Consider the following 22,705-nt stretch of genomic DNA (forward strand, 5'->3'; position numbering starts at 1 on the left):
GTCATCATCTAGGAGAAAACCAAGGGTTATTTATTTTTTAACTCCCCTTTTCATCCTGAGAACAGCTTTATTTCTATTTATCTGTCTTTGTGTCTATCCATCACAAGAAGATTGGGGATGCAAAGGAAATCATCATCTGAGTTTGAATTTAACCTGGCATTCTAGGCTGCATATATTGAGTGATGGTTTCCTTCTTTTGAAAGACAGTAGTTCACAAGAACATCTGGTACAGTGAGGTATGTTGTCCTGTAGGTAATATAGAAGAAATATCAACTTTTGTAGATATCCCAAAGGTGATTTTTCAGGAGGCAACTGGACTTCCTTGTTTTTCTTTGAAGATGTTTCACTTCTCATCCAAGAAACTTCTTCAGCTCTGACTGGATGGTGGGGAATGGAAGGATTTAAACTCCTTGCAGACAGCTGGTCATTTGCATTCTTTTTAGAGAGTCGTTGAGGCCATTTGGAGGTTTATCTGTGTCCTCAGGGTCACATGAGTAGTGCTAATGTGTGTGGAGACTTCTTGGCTGCAGGATGCTTCCTGCCCTGTGTCTCTTCACTGTTGAAGATAGGCATAGGCTGTTGGGGATGAGTCTGTGTTGTCTTCATCTCAAACTGAAGGGCAAATGGTTCATGTAGTATCCAATGTTTTCTGGAAATCCGTTCACACTCCCCCACCATTCGAAGGGTGTTCATCCCAAAGGGCATAGCTGAATGTCTGTGGAGATTCTCAGTCATCCAGGTCATGGCTGTCCCAAAGGTGCTGTTTCAGGAGGCAACTGGACTTTCTTGTTTTTCTTTGAAGACATTTTGCTTCTCATCCAAGAAGCTTCTTCAGCTCTGACTGGATGGTGGGGAATAGAGGAATTTGTATTCCTTGCAGACAGCTGAAAAAGCTTCTTGGATAAGAAGCAAAACATCTTAAAAAAAAGAAAAGAAAGTCCAATTACTCTTTGAAAAAGCACATTTGGGATAACCACGACCTGGATGACTGAGAATCTCCATAGACATCTTTTGAAGATGTTTATTTATTTATTCATTGACTGCTTTCATTTTTATATCTCCTAATCCATTATGGACTCATGACAGTTCATAATAGCAATCAATAGCTAAATACACCATATATAATCAGCAGTTAAAAAGTCCATATGAATACCAAAAAACAAACAAACAAACAAACAAATGGAGCAATCACTGAATAATGGAAGTAATAATTGCTAGTAATAAATAGAAGCTGGTGATATGTACCAGTCACTGTATGCTCTTTGGCAAAGCTCAGTCTTGAATAACTTCCAAATTGTTGTAATTCTAAGAAAAAGATGTTCCTCTTGGGTTATGAGAGAGACTGTTGCCCTGGGCATCAGCTCCCTTTCTTTTACACAAGTTAAGTCAACCCAAGAGCTTCTTCTAGCACAGGGGTTCTCAACCTTGGCAACTTTAAGACTTGTGGACTTTAACTCCCAGAATTACTCAGCCAGCTTTGCTGGCTGAGGAATTCTGGGAGTTGAAGTCCACAAGTCTTAAAGTTGCCAAGGTTGAGAACCTCTGTTCTAGCAAGTTACTAGTTAAAGCATCTATTTTTTTTTTTTGTAAGCAGAAGATCCTGAATAGGCACCGATTGTCATCTTGGATAGGATATCAGGAGTTGCAAAAAACTAGAGATGGGAAAATTGAAGAGGAGGAGGAGGAGGAGGATGAGGAGGAGGTGGTGGTGGTGATGGTGGTGGTGGTGGTGGAGGAGGAGGAGGAGGAGGAGGCAATGTTGATAAAGGCAATGTTGATAAAACTTTACTACCCCTTTACTATCATGTATTATTAATTAGCCAGGGCAGTCCTTCTGTTTTTTTTTTTTCTTTTAATCTCAGCTGCTTCTCTCTGCTTTCACAATGAGAAAGCTCTTTGCTCTTTTAAGCCTGAAAGAAAAATGGCAGGTTATAGGAACTTCTGATTTCCAACTATTAATGCTGACCAGTTGTGATGATTTCCCTATCTCTTCCAAATTCTGGTCCTAGAGAAGCATTGCCTCTTCTTCCTCTTTATTTCTTTGGCGTGGGGAAGCACAAAATTTAATGTTTGGACTACTGATGGATGGCTAAACACAGCAGAACTGCACATCTGAAACTGAGTCTTTTATGCAATGCACAGAATTTCTTTTCCTTATTATGAAGAACAGGTGCTAGGGCCTTTCCAGTTTTTCCACTTCCCCTGAAATCCAGGTATCAGGCTGGAAACAGGTTTAAAGTAAAACACCTGAATGTATTCCATAAGGGAAGTTTTTTAGCTGATTTAGCTGCAATCGCTCCTGTGTCAGCCGAGAAATATGAGTGCTAGGGAAAGTTCGGTGATGAATGGAATGGACCCGTTATTTAAAAGAGGATACATATGATTATAGAAGAAGAAATTGTAAATTCATGAGCACCCATGGGTACTATCTTACATGGTAAAATTTATGTGAATATTGTCTTGTCCACAGCCCATGATAAGTGATGCCTGAAAAGCTGACTTGCCATTCTGTCCAGTTTTCCTGTGCAATGCTATATTAATCATTGGCTACCAAAAGGTATTCATCCTCGTTACAGGCTCCTCAGCAAAATGGAAGTGTGTGATCCGCAACATGAATATGTGAAATAGTTTGGCAGGAACTGTGAGGCTCTGCTGAGGTAAACACGGAAGACCTTGTGTAGTAAACCTCAATTGGTTTACAGGTCTACAAGGAGGGATTGTTTTATAAGCAGGGAATATCACTTTCTGGATGAAATTGCAACAAAGGACTCCTTTATGATTTAGCCCAACCACCCAAATAAATTTTTATGCCATTTTCTTAATCCATGTCCCCTCAGACCTAATTCTGGGCAGGAACTAGGTTGTGTCAGACATCTTTCAGCAATTTTCAGAGCTGATAAAGTAAAACCTCGCTAAAATTCCAAGTGTTAAATAAAAGATGCCATCATAATGACCCTTTCGTCTTGGGCAGCCCCAGCGAGCTTATCAGTTCATTAGGATTCAAGCTAGATAGAGACCTTGTATCGGTTTTAATGAACAAGCTTCCCCAAATCCATGCATCCATTTACTTTTATTTACTTCTTTTTTCAGTCTTGGCAATGCATCATTTCCCCCATTGGGTTTACTGGTAGACTCCTTCGCTAGCAACACCGAAGAAACTTCCCTGTGCTGGGGACTCCCGTGAGTGTGGCATGCATGTGAACTCCAGAAATACTTGCATAAATCCATACAGTTAGACAGATTAGTTGGAAGATTTATGCTTGTGTTCCAGACCCACAATATACCAGGTTCTGTGTGGGTATCACATACGTGTACAGAAAAGGGCAGCGTCTTATGGCTGAGCTTCCCCCCTTCAAAGCCTAGCAGGGCACTGACTCGCCAAAGGCTAATTGATTTCTGTGGAAAAGTTTTGCTTAAATTATCAAAATAAAAATAAACGAGATAAAATCAGTGCATCACTCCTATTGGTGCACACCCATCTTTGAGGAGCTACCTGGACAAAATCTGCAAAAATGTAGAAAGGATGAAAGCCGTCATCTCATTGCCTTGCCTTTTGTTGTTCATTCATTTGACAATAATCAGGACTTTATCTTGCCTAGATGTTATTTGGGGAGGTGGTCTTAAGACAGTGATGGTGAACCTTTTAGAGACTGAGTGCCCCAAAACTGGCCCCACCCCTGCTCCACCCCCTGCCCCGCCTCCACTCTATCCCCCAACCCCTGCCCCACCTGCCTGCAGGGCCACTCACCACCTCCAGGGCCCGCCGCAGATCACCCAGGCAGCCCAGCAGTGCTATGGAGGTCATGCCCTCTGCCCGCGCCCTGCAGCATCAATTGTGCATGATCGGGTGTGAGGGCAGAGTCTTGTCTACGCTGCCTGGCTGCCATGTCCTTGGCTGCGCTGCTTCGAGTGGGCCACACTCAGGGGTGACTCTCCTTCACGGGGCTGCTGGAAAGGAGGGGGTCACGGGGGAGGCGAGGCTGGGGCAAAGGCACGTGTGCCCACAGAGAGGGCTCCAAGTGCCGCCTCTGGCACCTGTGTCATAGGTTCGCCACCACTGTCTTAAGAGAAAACCTTCAAAATAAAAATATAATACAATATTAATTCCTAACAACTTATCTCCACCAAGTTACATTTACCGTAATGTTTTAAATGCGTCATTGGAGGCGAAGTTTTCGGAGCTTTCCCTGAGGCATTTTTTTTATGGTAGAAAGGGCAGTTGGATCCTAATATTAGCTTTTGTCTTAATTTCCTTGAGAAAAATCTGGTTCCTGAAGCTGAACAAAGAACTACGGGTGGAAGGGTTCATTTGCTCATCCTTTCACGGTGAACAAAGTTCATTCCAGTTTGCTTGTCATTTTGAGGCCTTGTCTCATTGCCCAGTAAATCCACCCATTCCAAGACTAAATGGGTGGATCTGATGCTATTTTAAAATCATGTGTTTCACCTTTCTACTGGAAGCACGGAAAAAGCTGCACTGTCTTCTTCCATTGGGTGACTCCTTCGCAGTTCTCATTTCTAATTCAGATTTGTTTGGAAAAGCTCTAAAGTTAAGCTGCAATATCCCTGTAGCAGATGTGCTTCACAGCATGAGATTTTCCTCTAAACCTTGCAGATAGTGTTTGGCAAGAAAACCTATTAAATGTCAGATATACTGGTGACAATACTTGCTTCCTTTGGGCAACCCTCCCCCCCCCACACAGACACAATAACCAAAAACAAACCCAAACTTGGTGACAGTTGATTGGGTAATATGTTACATATTTTACAAATGTATGTCCTTGAAATGTCCGTCTTCAGTTAGATATCCAGCTCTTTCTCTTGAGTTTTCCTGTAGTTTTCGGTTGTGTTAAGAAATCCTGCCTGCTGTAGCATGCAAGAAAATGTCTCATAGGTCTTCCCGTTTATCATTCTTATTGCACATTCAGAATATACTTATTGTTTCCACCATGCAACCCTGGGAAAATTTAATAGTACTGTTGTTTTTCCTTGTGGGTTTCAATAAATATTTTTTTTACTTGCTTTTGGTTTCGTTATGTTGGAGTTTCAAATAATTTTGAGTTCTCCTTTTAGCTGAAGTTGACTTTCATCTGTGTGGCTTGCTTAGCAAGAATACAGAAGACATTTGCCACTGTCTTCCCCTGATATTTTTTTGGGGACTCCTATTCTAGTCTTCAACCCTGGACATTCCTGGTAAATTTATTTCCAAGTCAAAGCCCAACCCTGCTTACCTTTTCAAGATCAATAAAGTCAGCTTTATTTATAAAAAAGATGTTGTCACCTTAATGTCAAATTCATTTTCTGATAGTAACCAGAACAGAATAGCAGAATTACAGAGTTGGAAGGGACCTTGGAGGTCTTCTAGTCCAACCCCCTGCTCAGGCAGGAAACCCTATACCATTTCAGACTAATGGTTTTCCAATATCTTCTTTAAAACTTCCAGTGTTGGAGCATCCATAACTTCTGGAGGAAAGTTGTTCCACTGATTAATTGTTCAAACTGTCAGGAAGTTTCTCCTTAGATCTAGGTTGCTTCTCTCCTTGATAAGTTTCCATCCATTGCTTCTTGTCCTGCTTTCAGGTGTTTTGGAGAATAGCTTGACTCCCTCTTCTTTGTGGCAACCCCTGAGATATTGGAACACTGCATCATGTCACCCCTAGTTCTTCATTACAAGTTAACATTGACTTGATGGGGTATAAGCAATCAAAATTGTTGCATATTTATGGTAGCGAATTTCTGAGAAATGAGAAACCAATAACAGAGTTGACAGGGATCTTGGAGTCTTCTAACCCAACCCTCTGCTGAAACAGGAGACTCTACCACTTCATATAAGTGGCTGTCCAGTCTTTTCTTAAAAACCTCCAGTGATGGAGCACCTACAACTTCTGGAATCAAGCCGTTCCACTGGTTAATTGTTCTAACTGTCAGGAAATTTCTCCTTATTTCTAGGTTGCTTCTCTCCTTGATTAGTTTTCATCCATTGATTCTTGTTTTGCCTTCAGATACTTTGGAGAATAGGTTGACCTCCTTTAAAAAGGAAAAGTCCAAGCCATAGGTTATCCACCAGCTGCCATTTGTAGAATTTCCTTTGCAGCACAATAAAAATTATTTTGATACCAGCAATTCTCTGGGTCTTCATTCCATCCCTGAAAAGAAAAGAAAGGATCTCCACTTGATTGGCATTTCGTAGCATATTTGCCTGAAATGAAGTCCATTTTTGTCCCACAAATCTGAAGCTGATTAGTAAGGCAGACTGTGACTTGGTGAGTAAAGTCCAGGTCTTGTCAAACTGGTGACAATCCAGGTGAAATTACTGACAGTCTGAAAGACAGTTTCTTGTATGCAGTCCTTTTAATTTCACACAAAGCTATCCAGGGTCAAGAAATGCCATTCATGATTCTCTCTGAATCATTAACAACATACCTGTAAATGTGGTCCAGTTCCTCTCAATTGCCACAAACATCAACTTTATTAGGAAATTGCTACCCAAGATTAAGACCTAAGGATCATCCATGGCATTCTGAAAGTGCCATGTGTATAAAAATGGAACTTCTCATTATCTTTAAAATCTATTGAAAGAGAAATGCTGATGGTGTCTGAGCACCTCCAGCAGACCTCGGAAGCAAAGAGCTGCTAGCTTCCTTGTTTCATTCCTTTCATAGCTTCCCCTGCAGAATAAAACTAAAATGACTTTAAGGGATATATTAATTAAGTCTGTATTTGACCTCCAGGGTTTTCATAGGAAGAGCAATTGGCCTGAAAATTGTTAGAAGAGGATTTTTAATGCTTTAAGTTCCCTTAAGGACTTGTTCCATTTCTACTTGTTTTTGACTATATTTCTTCTTCTTCTTCTTCTTCTTCTTCTTCTTCTTCTTCTTCTTCTTCTTCTTCTTCTTCTTCTTCTTCTTCTTCTTCTTCTTCTTCTTCTTCTTCTTCTTCTTCTTCTTCTTCTTCTTCTTCTTCTTCTTCTTCTTCTTCTTCTTCTTCTTCTTCTTCTTCTTCTTCTTCTTCTTCTTCTTCTTCTTCTTCTTCTTCTTCTTCTTCTTCTTCCCTTCATCTGGAAAGTCTCCCTTCTAAGTACTAATGAGATCCAATCTTGCTTATCTTTTTCCAATGTTTTAACAATGGCCAGATGCAAGAGTAAACAGAAGTGCACAACCCATGTTCCCTAATATTTATATGCATCTTTGTCTTCTTCCCAGTAATTTGCTTAAATGCTTAGTGTATTGTTTAGTTAATTGCAAAGTTCCAGAAATGCTGGACTTGTACAGCCCCTCTAAATTTTTCCTGAACTCTGACCTATTAAAACAGGAATACTAAAAGGCCAGAAATCTCTTCTCACTGAGAGGAGATAGTTGTACTCATATAAAACTTTTCTGAAGCTGATTTTTCTAAACTTTGAATACCCTAAGCATAAGATGCCTGCACTTTCTCAAAGATCTGGCTAGGTGGCAGCATATATTATATTATGTTTGTTTGTGTATATCAAATGACTATAATTAAGATTAAACAAGACTAAACCTGAAGGCAAAGAAACATCTCCTGAGAGCCTTTATTTCTTTCAGAAGTAAATTGCAAATGAATTATAAAGCCAATTTTTATTTGGATGTTAAAGAACACCTTGTGCATTTCGCCCCGTTGTTTTTAACTAATCTGGAGAGCTTCCAAAGGAGAGAGGATGGAGAAATGTCATTGCACTTATCACATTTTTAGAAAGCAGAGCCTCTGAATTCTGGTTTTAGCATCTGGAATGGTTGGTGATGAGAACTTCCACAGTAATCTTTGACCCATTGGAGGAAATAACATCATTTTCTGTTGCAGAAACGTTTAATTCTCTTTTGAGTCTGTTTTTTTCCACAGGCAGTTGAAACCTTTAGACTCTTCAAGGTTCCTTCTTTTCCCCCCTTACTTTACTTTACAAGGTTTCTTTCTTAAATGTGCTGGCAAAAATGTATTTTTATAGGGACAGTGGGACTGCGCTAGGATTTAGTTCCGATCTAAAAAAAGGTGTTTTGGAGCACAGAGGAGTCTAGATGTAGTACCTGCCAACTGGAATATGGGGTCTGGGGAAAAGATTTTGGAAGGCAAACATTTCTGTTTGCAAGTCTGCCAAAGCCCCCCCTTTTTTTTGGGGGGGGGGGAGACTGAATCAGCAACACTCCAGAATCGTGCTACCAATTGTCAACAGTAGGCTTTGAAGGGCAAGAATCAAACTCAGAGCAAATTGAAGCATGTCTATGGTGTAAATTAATTCTTCTCTTCCTTCAGTGAGTGTCACTGTGAAGACAGCTGTAGTTCAGTCTAAGCTGGTAGTACCCATCTAGTTTTGAATGATGAATGATAAAGTTGGTAAAGTGGAACCAACTTAAAGGGGGGGGGGAGAGGATTTCATTCTTCATTTTATTTATAACATTTATTTATTAAATTATATGCTGCCTGTCTCATTATTGAAGTGACTCTGGGAGCTTCATTTTCCTCTGACCAAATATTATTCCACAAGAAGATTCAGATCTGATTTTTTTGGGGGGGGGGGCAATTAATAGAACACTGTCCTTGTTTGACTTCCTTGTTGGTTGTTTGACTGGGAGGAAAACATTAAAAGTCCTATCTGCTTGCCTAATCCTTTGAGTTTCTTGCCATGATTCATAAAATTTGGTGAGTGTAAACTACAGAAATTAATACAATTTAATATTCTTAAAACCGTAAACTATCCAATCTCACCACAGAATGCTTCAGAAAGTTGCTAATTCCTACTAAGCTACTTGGCATGCCATCAATTATTTTTTCTCATCTGGAAACAATCATTAGCCAGCTATTCAGCAAAGAACTTCCGGGGTAACCAGACTTAGCTGCAAAACTCCAGCTCATTACCAATGATAGAGGTTTTGGTATCACTTTGCTATCACTAATTTTGTCTGGGCAGATCAGATTATGCTAGCATGTTCTCCCCAAAATAAGAACCGGTCTTATTTATTTATTTTTATTTTTGCCTCCAAAAGAGGCACCAGGTCTTATTTTCAGTTTGGGGGGTATCTTTTCCACTCACCTCCGGCACCAACAGTCCCACCCAGCTGGCCCACTTCTTCTGCGGTTGAAGGATCAGCTTCATCAAAGGCTTTTCGGAAGACCTCTGCAGCTGAGAACCGAGCTACAGATTGAATCCGTAGCTTGGTTCTTGGCTGCACAGGCCTTCTGGAAAGGCCTCTGACTGCAAAATGCGGAGCTGGGGATGCCGCAGAAGAAGGGGCCGGCGAGGAGAGGCCTGGTTGAAAGGTAAGCAGGTGCAGGGCGGTGTGGGACAGTTCTGTCCCCCACCCCACCCTAGCTTGATTTTTAGGCATGCATCTTGCCCCAAAACTAGGGCTTATTTTTTGAGGGGGTAGAGCTTATATTAGGCCCATGCCCAAAAATCAAGCTAGGGCTTATTTTTGGGGTAGGTCTTACTTTGGGGAAAATACGGTATGTATGCCTGAACTTGTTATCAGACAATCCTCAAAGTTGGATAGCATTTCCACCATCTTGTCAAACAGCCATGATTTTGATAGAACATGTAGTTGTCCAAAGTGTCCCTTTGGAACACTGCCATAAGAAAGAGGAGGGGGAGCACAAATGGGTGTGGATTGAAGATGCCTCTGTGTTGCTAGCTTTTGTTTCTAATTTGGCTTTGATGTATTCACATGGGAATTAGGGAGGGGGAATTATGGAAGAGGAAATGCCCTCAGGGCCATCTGTGTTCACTCCTGCTGACCAACGGGTGGGAACATGATTGCTTGTCACCTTTTTAACTTGAAGTTCTCATAACATCTTTGCACCAGTGGGTTGGCTCCTGATGAACACAGGGTGGGACTTTTAGCTTAACGCTTTTGCATGGGAACTTCAGATTCCATCTTTTTACTCTGCAATCACTTTCTCTCAGTAAAAGATCCTCTTGTTTTCTGAGTTGTGCTTTCCTGGGGGAATAGCTGAGGCAGATCCTTACAGTACAGCTACTGACTGAAGAACTAACCAAAGAATTCAGGATACTGCCCACACTCTCATAATTCTCCACCATTATTGTTTTAACTGAACATAAAATACTGCAAGCACACACTACTTAAAGGGTATTCTTTATCCTTAGGTTCATTCTTATTATGAGACATTAATCAGCAGAAATGGAACGTGCTTTCATTCAGCAGAGTGTAACGGAAAAATCAAACATGAGCTAAAATCTCTTTCATTAATATCAGTAGCACTTAAAGGTCCAATATCTTTGGCTAAGCTGTGCCTGATATTGTTAACTCATCCCATGATTTAATTACAGTTAGTTTTCCTGTTGCATCCAGTAACTAAGGAAAATGTTGAGACAATGGCCATCCTTGAACTGTCTTAATTAACACTTGAGATTTTCAATGATTACTAAACTAAAGGCAACAACAGACTGGGTTCTTGTTTCCCAATTAGTCTAATTGCTGATTCTGAACAACAACAACAAAAATCCAAGTAAGATGAATTGTCATTGAGGAATTCAAAGAAGCTTCAATCTATCATCCTCTCAAAACTGATATAATGTAGGCTGTCTTTCATTAGCAGCAAAGTCTTAATTTTCTATCTCTGTCTCTATTATATTTGCCCCTACTGGAATATCTAAAATAGCCTGAATGCTCGGCCTTAAAAAGCTTCATAATCAACCATATTAGATTATTTTTCTTTTACAAAGCAGCTACCAGATCTCCAAGAGTGGATTGTAACTAAGAAAGAAGAGATGGTAAGAGAGGTAAAAGGAAGGAGAACTTAGCAAATTGTGACTACATCCTCTTGTAGTTCAAAATATTTACAGAAAGAGAATTTGGAGCTGAGTTGTGCAGGAGATTAAGTTTCAGAAGAGACATTTTTAAGAAGCTATGAGAAATAACAGGTGAGATTCCATGGAAAAGAAATCACCAGGGCAAACACAAGCACAAAAGACAGTGAAAATACAATCACGTACTATTCCAATGACCCTGGGGTGGGAGGCGGAGAACAGATAAGTACTATGTATCAACCGAGAGTTTTATTTTACTCATTTTTTCTTTCGCTGATTACTCCCTTCCCCACTCAGTACAAAAACTACATTCTATAACTAGCCCATGACCCCCATTCCAGCCAATTGCCAGACATTCAGGCTAAAATAGCAACAGTCTCTTTTTATGTTGTATCTGACCAGTGGTATGCAACACACCAATGGCCACTTCCATTCTCACTGTGTGAGTCTTTTAAAGCAGGGCTCTTCAAACTTGGCCCTTTTATGACTTGTGGACTTCAACTCCCAGAATTCCTCAGCCAAGCATGCTGGCTAAGGAATTCTGGGAGCTGAAGTCCACAAGTCATAAAAGGGCCAAGTTTGAACCCCCCTGTTTTAAAGTAAAGGATCCAATCTGGGTCAGTCACCACCACCAGAGGTTTAGTCTTCCGAGCTTTCGGACTTATGCTTGGAGCCCATCTTCATGGAACTTCTCTCTACTGCAGTGGTTCTCAACCTGTGGGTCGGGACCCCATTTGGGGTCGAATGACCATTTCACAGGGGTCGCCAAACCATGCTGTCTGCCATTTTTTTCCCTTTTCCCTAGCTGTCCTACTCCCTCTTATTGGTGGCCACACCCACTTGGGGGTCACCACAATATGGGGAACTGTATTATGGGGTCACAGCATTAGAAAGGTTGAGGATCACTGCTCTACTGGAATATGTGCTTTGGACTATTTTATGTGTAGAATTTAGGTAGTGTGTAATTGTGTGTGACTTTTTCATTGTTGATTGGGGTGTTAATGGCCAATTGTTAAGTCGTTGGCTGTTGTTTCCTTGTGCTGCCAACTCCTCGGCTCATAAGTACCTGATAAGCTGGTGGTAAACCAGCACTCCTGTTGATTGAAAAGGGCCTCATTTTCCAACAGGAAACTCAACAGGAATGCTGATTTACCACCAGCTTATCAGATATTTAGGAGCTGGGGACTTGGCAGCACAAGGAAACCACAGCCAACGACTTAACAATTGGCCATCAACACCCCAATTAACACCTAAAAAACACACAATAACCAGGCCCCACATAAATACTACCCATAGAATAGCCAAGGCACACATACTGGTGTGAGAGAAATTCCCTGATGTTGTGCTCCAGCACAAGTCTAAAAGCTTGGAAGACTAAACCTCTGGTCCCAGTGACTGATCCAGATTGGATCCTGCAACATTACCTTGACAGATGTATATTTTCCTTTTAAAGTAAAATTCTGCTTTGGTTTACCTTTCACAGAAGCAGGGAAGAACTATCTCCAGTGATGATACACGAGTGTAATCCAATAATCCTGCTTCAAAATCTGCTTTTCAAATAGGTTGTTATAGATAGTAGTCACTTCTTCTAGTAGATCACTGAATATGTTAGCCAGTCTGTATTGCAGACTTTATTATTATTTTTCCTCTCCATCACTGGCAATTTGTCCCAGATACATCTGGAAGCAGGAGTTTATTTTAATTTTGGTTCTTTGTGCTGCTGCCAATCCAAGTGAATGAAACATCATTATCTGAGACTCCCCTTGTTTAATCAGCAGAGCGGGGATAGGGATGGCAGGTCCTGAAAGGGCAAATTGCTATTTTGGAAGACATGGGAGGGAAAGGCGAGGTTGTGTATCATGTCATCTGCTTTCAAGTAAATCCAGGGCATGTCAGAGAGACTTGTAAACCAAGACTTTATAAATTTGAAATTGTACGTGTTCCTTAGCTTATCATAGAAAACAACTGTGTCAGTTTGATTGGCTGGACTAGAATTTAAATGCAGATTTATGGCACTAGCTGGAAGTCAAGTTACAATGGGTGATGTATTTGAGCAGCTTGACAAGATCAACATTGCCCCAATTTGCATCTGGGAGAAGGAGATCTTTTAATGAAAAATGTGACCTTTTCAATTCTCTCAAGAAACCAAGTTTCTTATTCCTGTAAGAAGTCCAGATCTGTCCACACAATGCTGGCACCTGTATTTCATAACAAATGTTTAGTGTCTATGAAGATTCTCAGTTACCCTGGTCATGATTGTCCCAGAAGTACTTTTTCAAAAGGCAATTGGACTTTCTTTGTTCTTCTTTGAAGATGTTTCACATCTCATCCAAAAAGGTTCTTCAGTTCTGGCAAAATGGTGGAGAATGGAAGGATTTATATTCCTTGCAGTCATCTGGTCATCAGCATTCTCTCTGAGAGTCATTGAAGCCACTTGGGGGGTTAATCTTCACCATTAGGGTCATCTGAATAGTGCAAATTCAAGAAAGAAAGCAGTGACATCACCATCTTGCAGGCTGATAAAGGAAGATACACAATTATCCTGAAAACAGATAACTACAACATCAAGGTGAACAGTTTTCTGAAGGACACTGCTACTTAGGAGACTCTGAAGAGAGAGTCTACCAACAGTTATAGAAAAAGGCCATTGTTTCCCTGAAACAACTACTGAAGGACAATGCCATTGATAAGCCACTTCTATACCCTGAAACCACTCCATGCATGTATCGACCCCCAAAATCCACAAAGAAGGAACACCACTCAGAGCAGTTGATGTTTAAACTTAAACATTATGAGCATGCATTGTCCATAAAACTTACATGATATTCCCCCTATGCAGGGGTATGTTTGTTATGGTCACTGACCAGCATTTGGTATATCTCTAATATTTAGCTTCTGTGAGGTCTACATGAGACAAATAAATTAGTTCTCAAAGGCTGAATTTATATCAGATAATAGATTTCTATTTCTGAACTCAATTATTATGTATCTTTCCTAAACTGTATTAACATATGCAGCAATGTAAAACCCAAACAAAGCTGGACAATAGATCAGATCTGGTGAGTTCAAGAACCTTCAAATTCTTTTACCACACCAGCACAAGAATCAAATGTCCATCCCTTTTAAAAGCCTGGCAGATCTCTAGTGTGACCTGTTGAAAGAAAAATCTTCATCAGGGTCCAGTCCAAGCTGGGAATAAACAAAATAGAGACTTCTTTAGAAAGAAGGTTGTAGTTTATTGAAGATTAGAACCATTAGGTCAGAGCAGCTGACCTCATGTTGCTGGGAGTGGTGGGTTTTTATACCTTCTTGGGCTTTTGTGTTTGGAGTTGTTCCTGTTCCTGTGGCTTTGTATTTCCTGTGTCATGTACTTTGACCTGAGTCTGAGTGTGCCCTGTTAATATTCTGATGGTAGTGGGTTAATCCTATTATGTCCTAAATATCATGTCCTGCTTTCCTGGAGCTGGGGCTAATGGCTATGTCCTGTGTTGGATGGGTGAGAGGTTGCTGGTTCTAATCCTATCACTCTGCTATTGTTAGCTATCAGTTTTTCTCCAAGGGATTTCAAAAGATCTTGTCTTGAATGGGTTTCTGCAGGCAGTATTTGCCCAGTCTTTCTATCTGCATTTCTGTAGAGCTGGCCTGCTTAGTTTCTGCTTGGGGCTATTAAGAAAACCTGGGCCTGCTTTTCTTTGGGGAAATATAATATTCTGTCTTTTTAATATGCTTCAAAATATTCTCTTCTGGGTGTGTGTGTGAGACTTCCCATAGTAGACCTTTGCACCACACTAACCCTTAGGCCAATGGGGTTGTGTTTGTAGACATTTAGCTGTTTAGCTCCAGGATCAAAGGTTAGCCCACTGCTTTAAGCTGTTTAAAGAACTTGATGGATAATTACAACGCCAAGATTTTTAGTAGATTAAAAATGAATCTTATCCAGCTACTGGCACATGGATATAGACAACTCTGAGTGAAAGATCAAAAAGTGGATTTGAGGAGCAAAATCTGTTCAATTAATAAGTCAAGGATAAGACCCAGTGAGGAAAGGGGTCACTTTTGAAGGTCACTCTTCACATGTCAGCCTTAATCCAGCCATCCACTAATCCAGTAAAACTTCCCTGTCTTTTTGTTGCAGACAGTAACCAATAAGTAGAAGCTGGGTCAAAAGTTGCTATTTGAGAAAAAAAAAAACTTTGTTCGAAAAGTGTTTGGAATCAGTATCAGTAATTTAGCCATGCATTTGAAAAAGATTTAAAGAGTCCATTCACTCTTTGAGTTTTATCTACTATACAATTAGAATGATGTATTGTGAGATTAAATTTTGAGAAATGTCCTTAACACATTTTTTTCTTTTTGTTGGATTTCAGCCATTGTTGTATCACACCTTTTTTCATACTTCAATATATTTCAGCTCCTGAAGCTAAATTCTTCCCTTTCTGTCATGATTTGATTTCCACGATTCCAACATTCATTTGGGGCATTAGAAGTTATTTAGAAGAATTCCTCCCTACAGGGAGGAAATAGGATGGTTAGAGGAGAAGGGGAGGGGAAGAGAGTAGGAGGGGAGGAGAGAAAGAGGAGGGAAGTAGGGAAGGTTTAGAGAGGGTGGACGCAGCCTGGGGGGAATGGGCAGGCGGTACCAATGGTTAATTGTATTTTGTATGAATAAATGGAAAATAAAAACTTTTTTAATAAAAAAAAGAAGTTATTTATAAGAATTAAGCTATTTGTAAGTTATTTATAAGGATTAAGCATTTTTTGAGAAGATGGACAATACAGCTATGGTAGAAAATGGATATGTAGAAAATAATATAGTGTGCACAGTGCAGGTGCTGAGTTTATAAAAAAAATGAGAAAAAAATTGAATGTGGTACTACTCTTCTCATTCATCCCTTTGTCCATTGGCTGCAAAAATAGATGCCAAGGTGCTAGGCATCACCTGGGCATTCCACATAAGGAACAACCAAATTTAACCCTGATAACAGAATAGCAGTGTTGGAAGGGACCTTGAAGATATTCTAGTCAGGGGGTCCCCAACCCCCGGTCCATGGACCAGTACCAGGCTGTGCCATGGCAGCAACTGGGCCACACAAACAAGCAAAGCCCTATCTGTGGGATGCAGGCAGCACACAAAACCATACACCCTCCGGTCCATAGAAAAACCTCTCTCCATGGAACCGGTCCCTGGTGCCCAAAACATTGGGAGCCTCTGTTCTAGTCCAATACCCTATTCAGGCAGGAAACCCTATACCATTTCAGACAAATGGCTGTCCAATCTCTTCTTGAAAACCTCCAGTGATGGAGCACCCACAACTTCTGGAGGCAAGTTGTTCCACTGATTAATTGTTCTCACTGTCAAGAAATTTCTTCTTAGTTCTAAGTTGATTCTCTACTTGATTATTTTCCACCCATTGCTTCTTGTTCTGCCTTCAGGTACTCTGGAGAACAGGTTGATGCCCTCTTTTTTTGTGACAGCTCCTTAGATATTGGACACTACTATCACATCATCCCTAATCCTTCTTTCCATTAAACTAGACATACCCAGTTCTTGCAACCAAACAACACAACAGTGTCTCACTTTAACACAAGCAATGAATTAGATAAAAGGCAGTGTGTATTACTCCTCGGCCCACATTGTGGGCTTTTGCAATTGTAGCCTGAAAGTTTAATAGTTTACAATGCACATGTATTGACCAATGCATGTTTTTGCATTAACAAAAAAAAACAATGTGTAGAGAAGCAGCCACTTAATATTGCAACCCATAACATCCAATCTTCCCACAGATGAAAAAGAAAGCAAGTTGATGTTAGAATACAGCAAGCATGGAACAAATCCCAAGAGCCCCTTGTTTGGATTATAATTGCCAAAATTCAAACCCAACTACCTTGAAATTCTTGAAGCTTTATTTCCCATATATCTGGAGCATATCAGCTTGGGAGAATTCCAAATGTTCTCCTTGAAAAGAAGCTCACCTGTAAAGTCCATAAATAAAGTCAAAAGTTTTCCTTGCTGGGTTTAGGAAGTTCATGATTCAGATCCCTTCTCAGCTGTTTCCAGCATCCCCATCAAATCCGTGCTACTGTTCTGTCTACCCTAGCCCAACTCACAAAATTAGAAAAATAAAATTGTTGAGAACTGAGGGCAATGCCTACATCCTTTTAGAAAGTTTGGATCCAAATATGAATCTCCAAATCTTTCCTTTGAGTGATATGGTTTAGTTAAATGTGCTGCAAGGATAGGTCTTATTTCAAGACAATTTTCCTTCAGCAAATAATTGCTTATGAATTCCTCCTGTCTTCATTCATGACACCTATTGCAGGAGAGGACTAGGCTGAGCCCAAGGGTGGAGTCACTATGCTCCCATGTTAACTATATCTATCTCTCTTGTAGGAATATAATGATTCCAAACTGATGACATATTTCATGTACACTGTTGAACTCCATCCCAACTCCTGGTTTCTTGCACCTGACATCTACCTGAACATCTTGTAAAAACTGTCAAAAAATTATCTGACTCCCCTTGGGATTTCTCTTGTACACACATACAAATATTTTGATCTGAGCTAAGCAGCCTGACATATTTAAGGTGTTCATAGCTTTTAAGGAAACAGAAGAGCACTCTCTCATGTAAACAAGTGTTGCAGAACAGCATCGAAGTCAACACTTCTATTTTGGCTGATCCAGTCAAACCCTTTTCAACCATTAAATTTTATAGAAATGTACAGTTGCTAAGTTGCTAGTTTTCTTCCCCACTAGTCAGCAGCTGCTCAATTCACTCTTCAAAAACTCTCCTTTCCAGGTGACATTGAGAGTGTAACAGGAGACTTCATTATTGATGAAATCAGTTGGTGGACTATTCTTGGAGAGAAGCCAAGGTAAGAAGTAGACAAAGCAGCAGCTGTGAAATAGAAGTATCAGGATCTCCTAAAATACTACTTAAGATTCTTTGCATGAGTCTTTATCTTGACTGACCTTCCTCATCTCGCCATCCTCTCAAGATACAACCCATCAGCCATAGCCGGTGCGAGTGCATGCAGGTAATAGACCACCTTACAATAGCATGATGGGCATATCTGTAATACACAAATCAAGCTCCTGGCTCATTTAACTTAGCTGGAGACTGAACCATTATTGTGAGAAATCCATGGAGCATTGATTTTTAAAGCTTTTCACTTCTGAAGAGCTGCTATGAAAAAGGATAAACCAGAGCTATAATGATGAGGTGGGAGAAGAGAGTTGGGCCCTTAATAAACTCCACAAACCTTTAAACCCCAAATTATGTCTCTAATACGCAGTTAACAACAGCCTACCGTAAGTTTCACAAACTAGAGTTTGCAGTGCCATTACATGAGTTAGTGAAAAACTTAAACTCATAAAATATAATCTACTGTTGACCTGGTGGGTCAACCTAATGCTGTCTCTTGTGTTAGACTGCAGAGTTGTATGGCCAACCTGATGTTTTGGATCTGGCTAAAGCTTTTTTGTGAGCTCTTTCTGGAATTTAGGCAGGAAGGTCCAAGTGCCTCCCTTTCTATTTTCCTGGAAATCTGCAAAAGGGAAAAATACTAAGGAAAGGTCCAAGAAGCCCCCAGCTGACCAAACTGGAGAGTGGGAGGAAGCTCCCTGACCTGGAGAACCCTTGGAAGAAGTAATCTGCCAATGAGATCTTAACTGATCCTTCCTCTTGATTTGAAAGATTCCATTTTGCAGTGTTTGCAACCTGGTCTAGTCTGAAGACTCAACAAATCATAGGTAAGCAAACAAAAGGCAAACAAAGCAAAACAGTCCACCTCATTGAGAACAATTCAATTAAAGCTGAAAGCTCAGTAGAATAAGGTGGGTTTTACTACTTGACGAATTATGAAACAGGACGGGACAGAGCAAGGTTCAAATTGTGGAGGACACATCAGAAGTGGCTGCCATCTCATGCACCTGCGATGTAGTTCTCTGAAGACATTCAAACCACATGGGCAGACTCAATTTTTGGTAAAATTGATTTAGTTGACCTATGACTTGTGCTGAACTTGGCCATATTTTTACCTACTCAAAGCATAGAAAAAAAATTCTGCTTTTCTAATATACCAAGAAAGAGGTAATTGCGAAAGAAAGAAAGAGAGAGAGAGAGAAAGAAAGAAAGAAAGAGAGAGAGAGAGAGAGAGAGAGGAAACAAGGAAGGAAACAAGGAAGGAAGGAAGGAAGGGAGGGAGGGAGGGAGGGAGGGAGGGAGGAAGGAAGGAAGGAAGGAAGGAAGGAAGGAAGGAAGGAAGGGCATGCTCGTGTATTGGTATGACTTTGAGAAACGTGACAAAGAAAGGCTGTCTAGGGATCAGCCAAATAAGAGAGGACATAGCCCGCAGCTGCATAATGGGTGGAGAAAGAGGTCCAGGTTTTCAACTGTAAAAGAAATAGCAGGGGGTTTGTACTATCTGACTTGCAAGATTCTGTTACTACATCCTTACAACAAGATAGAATTAGCTCATCTGGTCATGTTTCCTTTCTGGTTTACCTGATAAGGCTGACATCTCCCAGGCTCCCAATAATTTCTGCACTGAACAGATTTGAAGAGGTGGAATCGAAGTGATTAAATCTTCCTCTATTTGCCTCCTCCTCCTCCTCCCACTCTCTTCTTGACCTACCTTAAATTCTCCACCTTAGCCAGGATTCAATGTGGAAATAAGCCCATTTTTATGGCGTTGAGCCATCTGTCTATGCTGACCACCGTCACTGATGTCTTAATTCAATTAAGAGCATCAGGCATGTCTTTTGTGCTGCCCAGTGATTGAGGGAGGCTCTCCTGCAACAATAAAGTACAGTTCTTTATTTCATATTCTATTTTTCACAGCTTTCTGCTCCTTATCATTCATAGCCTGCTCTGCCAGATTAGAGAGAAAAGCTGCACTGCTCCCCAGCCTGTCCCCAAGCCATGGGAAATTCCAGAGCAACTTTACAAGGTCAGCTCCCTTTGTAGGAAAGCGTATTGGAGACTTAAATAATATCCTATATTACTTACAAATCTGTGAGTTGAGCCGGATAGGGTTATAAGAAGCCAACAGTAAAAACAAAATAGTCAGAGAACAGCAACCGACTTCTAATCCTTCCAATAGATTTCTTTCCCTATTCTTTTCTTTCTTCCCAGCCAGTTTCAAAATGCATAGCTTGAGTAGTTTTATCTGGGTGTCCGAACTCACTTTTTCAGGAGCCCTGCAGAAATTTGTAATTTGGCTTCCCTCATAAATACTCACCCCAGTTCCATCCCATACATCATCATGATGTATATTCAAAGGCAGAGAGAGAAATATGGTAAGAATCTACAATGCACATTTATTTATATAGGCTTGGGGCCTATAAATCTGCCAGAAGGGCTGACTTCCATTGTCTCCAAAATCAATGTGCTTGATTATTGTGATGTTTTCTCCTTTCCAGCAGCTCTACTTTTGTTCTGCCACATGTTCAGGGTCTCAGAATACATCCTTTCTAACTACTGTATGTAGTTTAACTTTCTAATGAGACACTTCTGGAGCTTGAGAAGATGGAATTCAGGACTTTGATCTTCTTAATGGGACTTGCTCTGCTCAAATATCATGTTCTGAGAAACTTGCTGGAATCTATCAGTCTTAACAAGCATCACAAAGAATAAGTTCCATAAATACCTTCAGGTGTGGTTTTTTTTTCTCCCTCTCAGTGTGGTAATGGAACTGGAAAAGACATTATCCCATCATATTTGGATCTTAATTTCAACTCTACTGCTCATGATTAGAAAGCATGCTAGGTTTCAGGTTCTTGACATTAACAATGTAATTCTATGGCTTCAGAAAAAAAAGGGTTTATCAAATATCCATTCATCTCAGTTGCCTGCACATTGAAATCTCCCTAGGACAGTGATGGCGAACCTTTTAGAGACCGAGTGCCCAAACTGCAACCCCAAACCCACTTTTGCATCGTCGGTGCCGGGTGGCTGTGGCCCATTGGGTAGCTGTGGCCCATTGGGTGGACGTGGCTGCGGTGGTAACAGCAGACTAGGTGGGACTAAAAAGTTGAATCAGTCAATTCCAACTTTGCAAGATCTTTTTTTTCGTGAGAAGTTGAAATTGACTGATTGATTGAACCTTTTTTTTTTGTACAAGGTGGTGGAGGCCTAAAGCGAAAAGGTTTTATAAAACCCAGCTGAAGGCCTAGGACTGGGGCAATGGCGTGCGTGCCCACAGAGAGGACTCTGAGTGCCGCCTCTGGCACCCTTGCCATAGGTTCGCCACTACTGCCCTGGGAGAACAAGGAATTTAATGAACGAAAAACTCCATGAGATATGGTTCAACACCTTTTGAAAGCCATGTACTGAGCATGCAGAGGAAGGAGAAAAATCACAATGGCAACTACAACATCTTCAGTTGACAGCTTTCTTCTCTCCATATTTACAAGGACACAGCAAGCCTATCAAGTTTCATTTGGTTGCTGCAAAGTTTCATAATCCACCCTGAGTCATTTGCAAATTATTTCCTAGGCCTGGAGGGTAATTCAGAAAAGCAGAAAAACCAATCTGTCTGGGAGAAGGAACAGTTTTATACCTTACAAAAAATCTATTCCTTTTTGTTTGTTTGTTTTTGAACTCCAAAACTGGTGGGAACTCAGCCACTGTGGCAGATGTTCCTTGCTATGTCTACTATTATAAATGGTTGTGACAAAGAGAGTCCCTGCCTCTCTTTTAATTGTTCATCTCAATAGTTATCACAGAGGCACAAGACTGAAGCTACATAATACATGACTAAATCTGCAGGAAGTGCAGCTTAACTGGTTGTTAATCATAAAAGAGGTAGGAAATTCTTCTCCAAAATCTGCCTCCAGCTCTCTTCTTCTGACAAAGCTATCCTGGTGACTTTCAAGCCAGACTTTTTTGGTCAATTCATCCTGATTCTCCATAGCCAACTCACTGTTCCAACTCCAGACCTTCAGATCTGTGATGTACCCATGAACTAAATTTTAAATTATGCCACGTGATGATTAGCCCATTGAAATAGCTGACAACTTCATCTATAAGAGTTTGGATAACAAGTATGACTAATTAAAATGCTCTTTTACTAGCATTTATAAGTGACGTTTTCATGTTAGCAGTCAAGCTATATTTAAGATTTCAAAATTAATGTGATATGTCATCCTTGTTACAAAGCCCATTGTCTCCATTTTTTCCCCACAAATCAGGATTGAGTAAAAATAGATAATTATATAATACACATTGAAATGGTACCTATTCTATACATTTTCAGCCCAAACCTAAGCAGGTCCTCAATGAAGAGATTTAAACTACTCTTAGAAAAGTTGCCCAAATTGAATTTTTAAAAAGTCATAGTATCCCAGCTTTCAATATAAATATATATAAATAGGAACAGCGACCTTAAAAGATGCCAAACAAAATGGTATTCTGAATCTTGTTCTTAATTGGATGATAGTGTATTACATTTAGAGAGGAAACATTTTCTATTAGCTTTACAAGTTTGGGATTTTTAGAACACTTTGTTGGTGTATTAACTGCTCCATAAAAGCCTCATCCACTATATCAGAATGACTTTCCCAAGACACTATTATGATATATGGAATAATCTAAAATATTTGGTGACCCTAATTCAAATTCACGCAAGGACAGTAGCTATAGTAAGGTGAACAAAGCAATTTAAGGCTGATGGAATGAGGTGGCTAATGCAGAACTAGGAATAAAAGTTAAGCGTCTATTGTTTCTTTTCTTTTTCCTAATTGAACTAAGACAAATACTGTATATGCTGCGGATAGCATCTAGTTCTGTGGTGTTGTTTTGTTTCAAAAAGGAGAGTGATTCTTACTGCCCTGTATCTGGAAATACAGAGAGATCACTAAGGCTTTGTATGGCTAATAGCTAGAAGATGTTGTTTAATGTTCATTGATGGCTTATAACTATT

General features: G+C 40.3%; 1 long non-coding RNA gene across 1 annotated transcript in view; it reads right to left on the reverse strand.

Moving 5' to 3' along the window:
• LOC120320193 overlaps nt 1-19,534 on the reverse strand; it is a 35,290-nt gene extending 15,756 nt beyond the window's left edge. Inside the window, exons 1-3 of the long non-coding RNA XR_005559922.1 lie at nt 19,418-19,534; nt 16,666-16,753; nt 12,255-13,245 (exon numbers count right to left, since the gene is read on the reverse strand). This is a non-coding gene — a long non-coding RNA (uncharacterized LOC120320193). The remainder of the gene's footprint in view (nt 1-12,254; nt 13,246-16,665; nt 16,754-19,417) is intronic.
• Between the last annotated feature and the right edge of the window lie 3,171 nt (nt 19,535-22,705).

The sequence above is a fragment of the Crotalus tigris genome, unplaced genomic scaffold, assembly GCF_016545835.1.
Source record: "Crotalus tigris isolate CLP2741 ecotype Arizona unplaced genomic scaffold, ASM1654583v1 scf7180000021207.2732985, whole genome shotgun sequence".
NCBI classification, from domain to species: Eukaryota; Metazoa; Chordata; class Lepidosauria; order Squamata; family Viperidae; genus Crotalus; species Crotalus tigris.